Source organism: Lytechinus variegatus, chromosome 13 (assembly GCF_018143015.1).
Source record: "Lytechinus variegatus isolate NC3 chromosome 13, Lvar_3.0, whole genome shotgun sequence".
NCBI lineage: Eukaryota > Metazoa > Echinodermata > Echinoidea > Temnopleuroida > Toxopneustidae > Lytechinus > Lytechinus variegatus.
The window spans coordinates 33,101,864-33,108,956 of NC_054752.1; the positions used below are offsets into that span (position 1 = coordinate 33,101,864).

At 36.4% G+C, this 7,093-nt stretch overlaps 1 long non-coding RNA gene across 1 annotated transcript; it reads right to left on the reverse strand.

Annotated features, from left to right (window-relative positions):
- Positions 1–382: 382 nt before the first annotated feature.
- Positions 383–6,412, reverse strand: LOC121425861. The gene is made up of 4 exons (XR_005971543.1): positions 6,275–6,412; positions 3,653–3,908; positions 2,851–3,159; positions 383–2,131 (listed from the first exon to the last, which is right to left on the reverse strand). It is a non-coding gene; the product is annotated as an uncharacterized LOC121425861 (long non-coding RNA).
- Positions 6,413–7,093: the final 681 nt, after the last annotated feature.

Genomic DNA, 7,093 nt, shown 5'->3' on the forward strand with positions numbered 1-7,093 from the left:
CTCGTTGTTCTTTGCATTTTAACTGACTAGAAATGTAAACCATAGTCATAATTCATATTATGATACAATATAATACATTGGTATTATAATACATATTTTCAGTTGTTTTTAACCTACTATTTAACATACAATTCAATTCTATTCTATTCAAGGTTTATTAGAAACATGAGTCGCAGCCAAATGGCTGAATTGTTCATGTATACAAAGTAAAAACAATAAAAAGACTCATTAAATATTTCAAACATTAAAAAACAGTAACCTTTGTAAAAACTGACATGAGAAATATGTGTATAGGCAAGAATACTTTGGCAAAGAAAATTTATATACATGTACATAAGATGAGGAAATAGTAAATTAAAAATAATAAAAATAAAATACGTAAACGTTTGTAAAAGATCAATAAAAATATATGGATATTAAAAAGTTGATTTCCTCATTCATTAAAAAACTTGATATTGCAAGTAGGCTGGTATTGCTTTCAAATGAGCAATGGGTTTATTGATTGGGCATGTCTTTATTCAGGAGATCTATGAAATATGGTATGGGGCTACTGCGAAATCGATTTGTCCTACATTTGTATTGCTGATATCTAGGAGTATGTCGGAGATTGATGGGTAAGTTTTTTGGAGGAGGTAACCAGGTACTGAATGTTGGATATTTGGTTACAGATATTGCGAAATCCAGGCCGAGTTTCTCCCTTCTGTATTCCAGAGTAGGAATTTCACATGATAGGCAAGCACTGGCATAATCTGTGTAGTTTGCCCGGGTAGTTTGGGCCCAACATGATTCTACAAGCTCTTTTTTTAATTTGCTCTAAACTTCTTACATATTTCTTTGTAAGCCCACCATTAAAAACTGGGGTGCAATATTCCATAACAGGACGAATGTAGCCCATGTATACCAATTTCAGATCCGATAGAGACAGCCCATATTGCTTCGAAAGCCTAAACATGTACAACTTCCTGTTACATTTTTTGATGATTTCCATGATATGTAGGTCCCATTTTAGATTGGATTGGACGATTACACCAAGAATTTTAACAGACTGTTACATGTTATAACTTCTTAATCAATACACTTCAAATCGAACAAGAGTGTTGCTAAGGCGGGCACAAAATATATATATAATTTGTCAGCTTGCAATCAGAATTTGATCAATTCTAACTGCATATCAATTAAAAACAAATATAGCGCAAGTAAGTTTTGAAATTGTTTAAAATGCTTTGACTTGTCTCTTCTTCCAGATGAATAGTTCTGAACTAATCTAGGATATTTTCAGCTACTAACACCTAATAGATGTTTTGGGTGAATTCTATCTTGATCTTTAAAAGTACATCAAAGGCTGCAAGAACTTTTTCCCGTATCCTATGGTTGCGCACTTTAAAATTTCACTGTAGCATTTAACCTTCCAGCAAATATTCTGCACATGGATATTGGTACATATACTTGCACATGTTTCTCAAAACTGTTATTACTGACATCGTTTAATAATTATTGATAAAAAAATAATGAATTTGTCAGATTTGATGGAGAAATACTAAATTTGAAAAAAATAATAATTACAAGCAAAAGATAGGGAATCCAATAAACCACCTTTTCTGACTAAGTAATTTTCAGTTGATTATTAACATTAGGCAGTTGATTATTAACATTAGGCCTTTGACCCATTATCCTAATGAAAGTACATGTATTACCCAGGGATCAGATGAAGTGTGAACATAATTGATGCAGAAATAAAGGAATGTGACCAAGTTGAACAAAAACTTGACCTTTTGACCCCAACTTCCTTTTGTAGTGAGTACCTCAGTAAATACTGAAAACATAATGAATGAAAAGTTTCACCATGTCCAATTTGTAGAACTTTTTCCTAGATTATGTTACAAGTAGTCCCTGTTTTTTAACTATATGTGAACTTGAGGTTTACTGTGTTTGTAGCATAACTGGCCTCCTAAAAACATTCACAGGACATGTTAACTACAATAAAGGCCAGTAGAAGTAGAACAACAAGAAGCTCTTGAAAAAGCTGGAATCACACTTGAAGCAGCTAAACATTCATTCGTGGAAAGAGCCTCCAGTTTCATTGTTTGGAAGAAGCGTCAGGAAGATGGTCACGTCGAAATCAACAAGATACCTGGAACAGTAAGTAACACAAATTCTTAGCACTGTGAATTAAATGAGAGAATTATCTTAATTCAAAGCTCATCACCTGTACAAATGCAACATACTACTTGTTTATTTCTTTGAAATATAGATAAAACATAATTTTTTTAAAGAATGGTTTACAAGTATAAATGTTGATCTACTTATAGTTGGAAAAAAATATATATCCCCTTCCTTATGATATCCAAATCACTTTGATTTCTCATCTTCAAGCATTTTCTTCCATATTGACTAATTTTTACATTTAAAATAATAGTAACTGTGATAGAAATTGACACAATATTCAGAAAGTAGTATGTTTCACCCTTTTACTTTCCTTTTCTTATCCCCTTTTCTTTGTGGTGAAAATTTTGGGAGCCATGAACCCAATGTGTACATGCAAGTGAGTGGGGGCATTTTCTTTCAACCTGTATAGTGGCAGATGAATTTAAAAGCACCAAATTTGAATTGGGGGGGGGGGGGTCTTCTAATGAATGGCCATCAAAATATTAAATTAAAATTGTTATGTATATATGCTTTAGAGCTTATACATATGAAGAAAGCTTCTTCTTGTTTAATAGTCATTCAAAGAGATTTACATAACAAGATGCAGCAAAGACATTGGCCATGATGAATGATGGGCACCTTAATTGGTCCACAGTACAGACAGATGAATAGGTAATTTTCACTGAGAATTAATGTCGTACTGACCTCACTGTCTTTATTATCTCCGTTCTTCTTATCAATGGATAACCACTGAAGACCTGGCTCAAGATCTCTGGCAGTGCATGGCTCCTTGGGGTGGGGGGGGGGGGGGGGCTGACCAACAGGAATTGCATCGTCTGATCTTCACAGTCAAAGGTAGTGTCCCATCACTGCTATAGCCCCATTCCTGCATAAGATTTTGCATATGTTGCAATTGCATTCTGTAGGTAATCAAGAAATGACCAGGTTTGCCAATCCTCACTTGAACCATGGACAGTCAACAGTGATTCACTAGGTCCAGAGCAGAGTCACAGACTGGAGGTGGTTAGACAACAGAAACAGAAAGAAAAGTTAGCACCAGAATATTGCTTTATTTTGAATAGTTTTAATGATCATAAAGAATGTGAAATCAATAAATTAATCTCAAGGACATTGCCACAAAGGATTATTCATGATCATTTGCACCTTTAAATGACAATAGATATTATAATCTGCCACCAGATTCATGATTAAATTCATCAAAAGTGAGAATAATATATACAATCATAAATCTTTCCTGGAGACAGAATAAAGCATTGGATTTGTACTAAAACAAGTTTTTGAGCAAATTTTGATCTGATATGCACTTGCATAATTGTATTATTTGTTTTTAAACTGTGCCAATTGTCACCAATGTGGCCTCAAATTTTGCATTACCAGAAGACTCAAACGAAAAAGAGTAATAGAAATATCTTTAAACATGTTGAGGGAGGCCAGCCTTTTTTTTCATAGCTAAAGCTATTAATTGGCAGAAATCATCAAAACCTACCCATATGTTCATGTTCCATCATCTTTCCACAGGAATGGATTTCTCACAACTCACGATGGGACAATTCCTGAAGAAGAGGTGTGGATTAAGTTTGGGGGAGATCATGGTGGACAGGTGGAGGCTCATTTAAGTTGGTGATACAGAGGTCTGTTATGTGGAAAACACAATGCCTCATAGAAATCCTTGTTTGTTGGATGCTATGAAGGTTCCTTCCATCTCATTGCTTCAGAAAATGACTCATTCCATCACCAAGCAACTGACAAATGAAGAAGATTAAATGTAGAAGTCAGGATATTGGAGATATAAATTTCAAATTATTCTATTTTGTAACGTCACAGATGTGTAGATTACTGAAAATTGTGTGATATAATTTTTCATTTTTTTATATAAAAAGTAAAATAGCTGGCAGTTGTTTTAGATGTTTATTTTATCTGATGTAATATAGGTATGATTTAGATTTAACCTCTGATGTAACATACAAATTTTTTCCTTCAATTTTTGAGACTAGGGGAACTAGTTGAAAGGATACATAAAATAAAAAAACCTATAAATATATTGGTAATGTCATTTTCATGTGAGAAATTAGATTTTTCAGATTATGTTGGTGATATTAGTTAAATATGACGTATCAACACTCAAATCAACAAAAGAAGAAATTCTTTGAATACCTGTTTCACCAGAGAACAACTATCATGATGATAAAAAAGACGAACAGAATTTATGCTAATCTTCCCTGTACAAAACGTGCACACAGAAGACATGTTATATTAAAGATAAAAGGATCTTTGAAAAATGAAAGTCATCTTATGATGAAATTTAGTAAACAAGAAATGCCACCAAAGAAGCGCGTGCAGAGATAAACTATCATGTATGAACTATAATAATAAATGTATATTTTGGTCTGATACAATAGAAAATTAAAATTTAGGGCCTACCTGACCTATGTGTGTATAGTTTGTTGTGAATAAATGTAGCAATGTGTGTTATTGATATCAGATAGATTCATTGAAACTAAAAGATTGAGAAAACAAAGAAATAAAAAAACACAAAATCCTTTATTTCAGACCCAATCCCCCGGACCCACCGTATAGACTCTATGAAGTACAGCATATTTTTAATGCAATACCCCCCCCCCCCCATGTATCTGAAAAAACCTCAAGCAGAATGTAACCCTAAAAAAAAAAAATTAAAAAATCTAAAGAAATAAAAAAACACAAAATCCTTCATTTCAAACCCAATCCCCGGACCCACCGTATAGACTCTATGCAGTACAGCATATTTTTAATGCAATACCCCCCCCCCCATGTATCTGGAAAAACCTCAAACCTCAAGCAGAATCTAACCCACCCTAAAAAAATCAATTGAAAAATCTAGAATGTATAGGGCCTACTCGTACTACCACTTAGCCTAGAGGACTCAGTGATATTTTTTATGATTTTGATATTGTCATTTGATCAAGTGGCAATATCAAAATCATAAAAAATATGATCACTGAGTCCTCTAGGCTAACTAGCAGTAGCACTGCTGGCCTTGAATCTAGTCACTAGTGCGGTGTAGTCAATGTAGCCGCAGTATCACAGATATGGGTAACACTGACTGTAAATTTGTATGCAAAAAAAAAACAAATGGCCAAAAATATTGCAAGTGTTGTCATGATTGTGAAAATAAGAGTCTAGACCAAGACCGTGAAATACCCTTTTTTACGAGTCAAAGTTAGCACTCAGCAGCATTAGGCACAGCCAAATCATTACATGTACAGCAAATGCACTCTCAGTCTCACTCAGGCAGTCTGGCTCAGCTAGCTCTGCCTTAACCCAGGGAGCGCCGGCCCGCCGGCGCCCAGGAGCTCATGTATTGACCCATACTCATGGGACAAGGGTAGATTATGGTCAAAATATCTAGCAAGATAAATTATGAAAACAGAAATTATGTATGGATGAAGGTCTAACAAGTGGCAATTCATAACAAAAATGGCCGATCGAGACGGGGGTAGGAGAAAACTTTTCGTTTTTTTGAGGTTCCAGTCTGTGCCCAGATGTCTGAAAAACTGCCACTCGTTAGACCATCATCCATATAATCGTGGTTAGTGCATAATTTCTGTTTTCATAATTTATCTTGCTAGATATTTTGACCATAATCTACCCTTGTAGACCATTGAGTATGGTCAATTACACGGTAAGCTCCTGGGCTCCCGCCCGCTACGCGGACGGGAGTTGCCTGGGTTAGCTCTGCCTCAGCTCACGAAGCGCAGCTGAGCTGCTGTGTACATGAGCGGTGTCTGACCACACAGCCAGGCGGCCCGCGACCCGGCCCTGCCCGGCTTCACCCGAGGTAGCGGCGCCCACATCCTGTACAAACAGAATGTGCTGTATCGAAAAATGAACCTAAAGTAAATTCTAATGTTGGGTCGCACGAAAAATTGCGCCAGATGAATCTTCAGTGCAATGAAAACAAAACTAAAATAAATACGAAATGCTGACAAACCGGACTTTTTACATTTTGGACTTTATAAAGTTCCATAATTAGGTCCAGATTTGCGAGTTAACATTGGATTATGCAAACGCAAACATCATCACAAAATGGAAAAAAACAGAAAACGTATAATCCCATTGCCATACTTACGACTTCAAACATGGAAAAAAATGTTTCCTCCACGGAATTCTTGCGAAATAAATAAACTGTTGGGGACAGACAGAGAGAGTTGGTCGTGTCAGCGCCAAATGCCACAACATTCGCCAAAGATTTGTTCATCGCCCCTGTAGAGATATCGCAGCACAACAACCTTAAATGAATATGCGCACTTGGGCCGCGAGGGGGCGCCAAGCTTATTTTCACTATGAAACAGCCGTGACAACACAGCATTCAATCATACACTTTTCTCAAACTCCCTTGCTATTCGTCCATTGTATACACTCATGGGTGGGATTTATCAGCGAAAGCACTAGCATACATAATACGTACAACACATTCATGCACCCATGCGGTCACACACAGCTCTCAAACTCCGTTGCTATTGGCCATTGTGTGCACTCATGGGCGGGATTTATCAGCATTAGCACTAGCATACATAATGCATGTATTATTCTTGCACCCATGCGGTCACACACAACTCTCAAACTCCCTTGCTATTCGTCCATTGTATACACTCATGGGCGGGATTTGTCAGCACTAGCATACATAATGCGTACAACATATTCATGCAGTCATACACCCATGCAGTCACACACAGCTCTCAAACTCCATTGCTATTGGCCATTGTGTGCACTCATGGGCGGGATTTATCACCATAAGCACTAGCATACATAATGCATGTAATATTATGCACCCATGCGGTCACACACAGCTCTCAAACTTCATTGCTATTGGCCTTTGTGTGCACTCATGGGCGGGATAAATGACAATCCCAGTACAAGTATATGTTCCTTGTTTGTACTATACGAT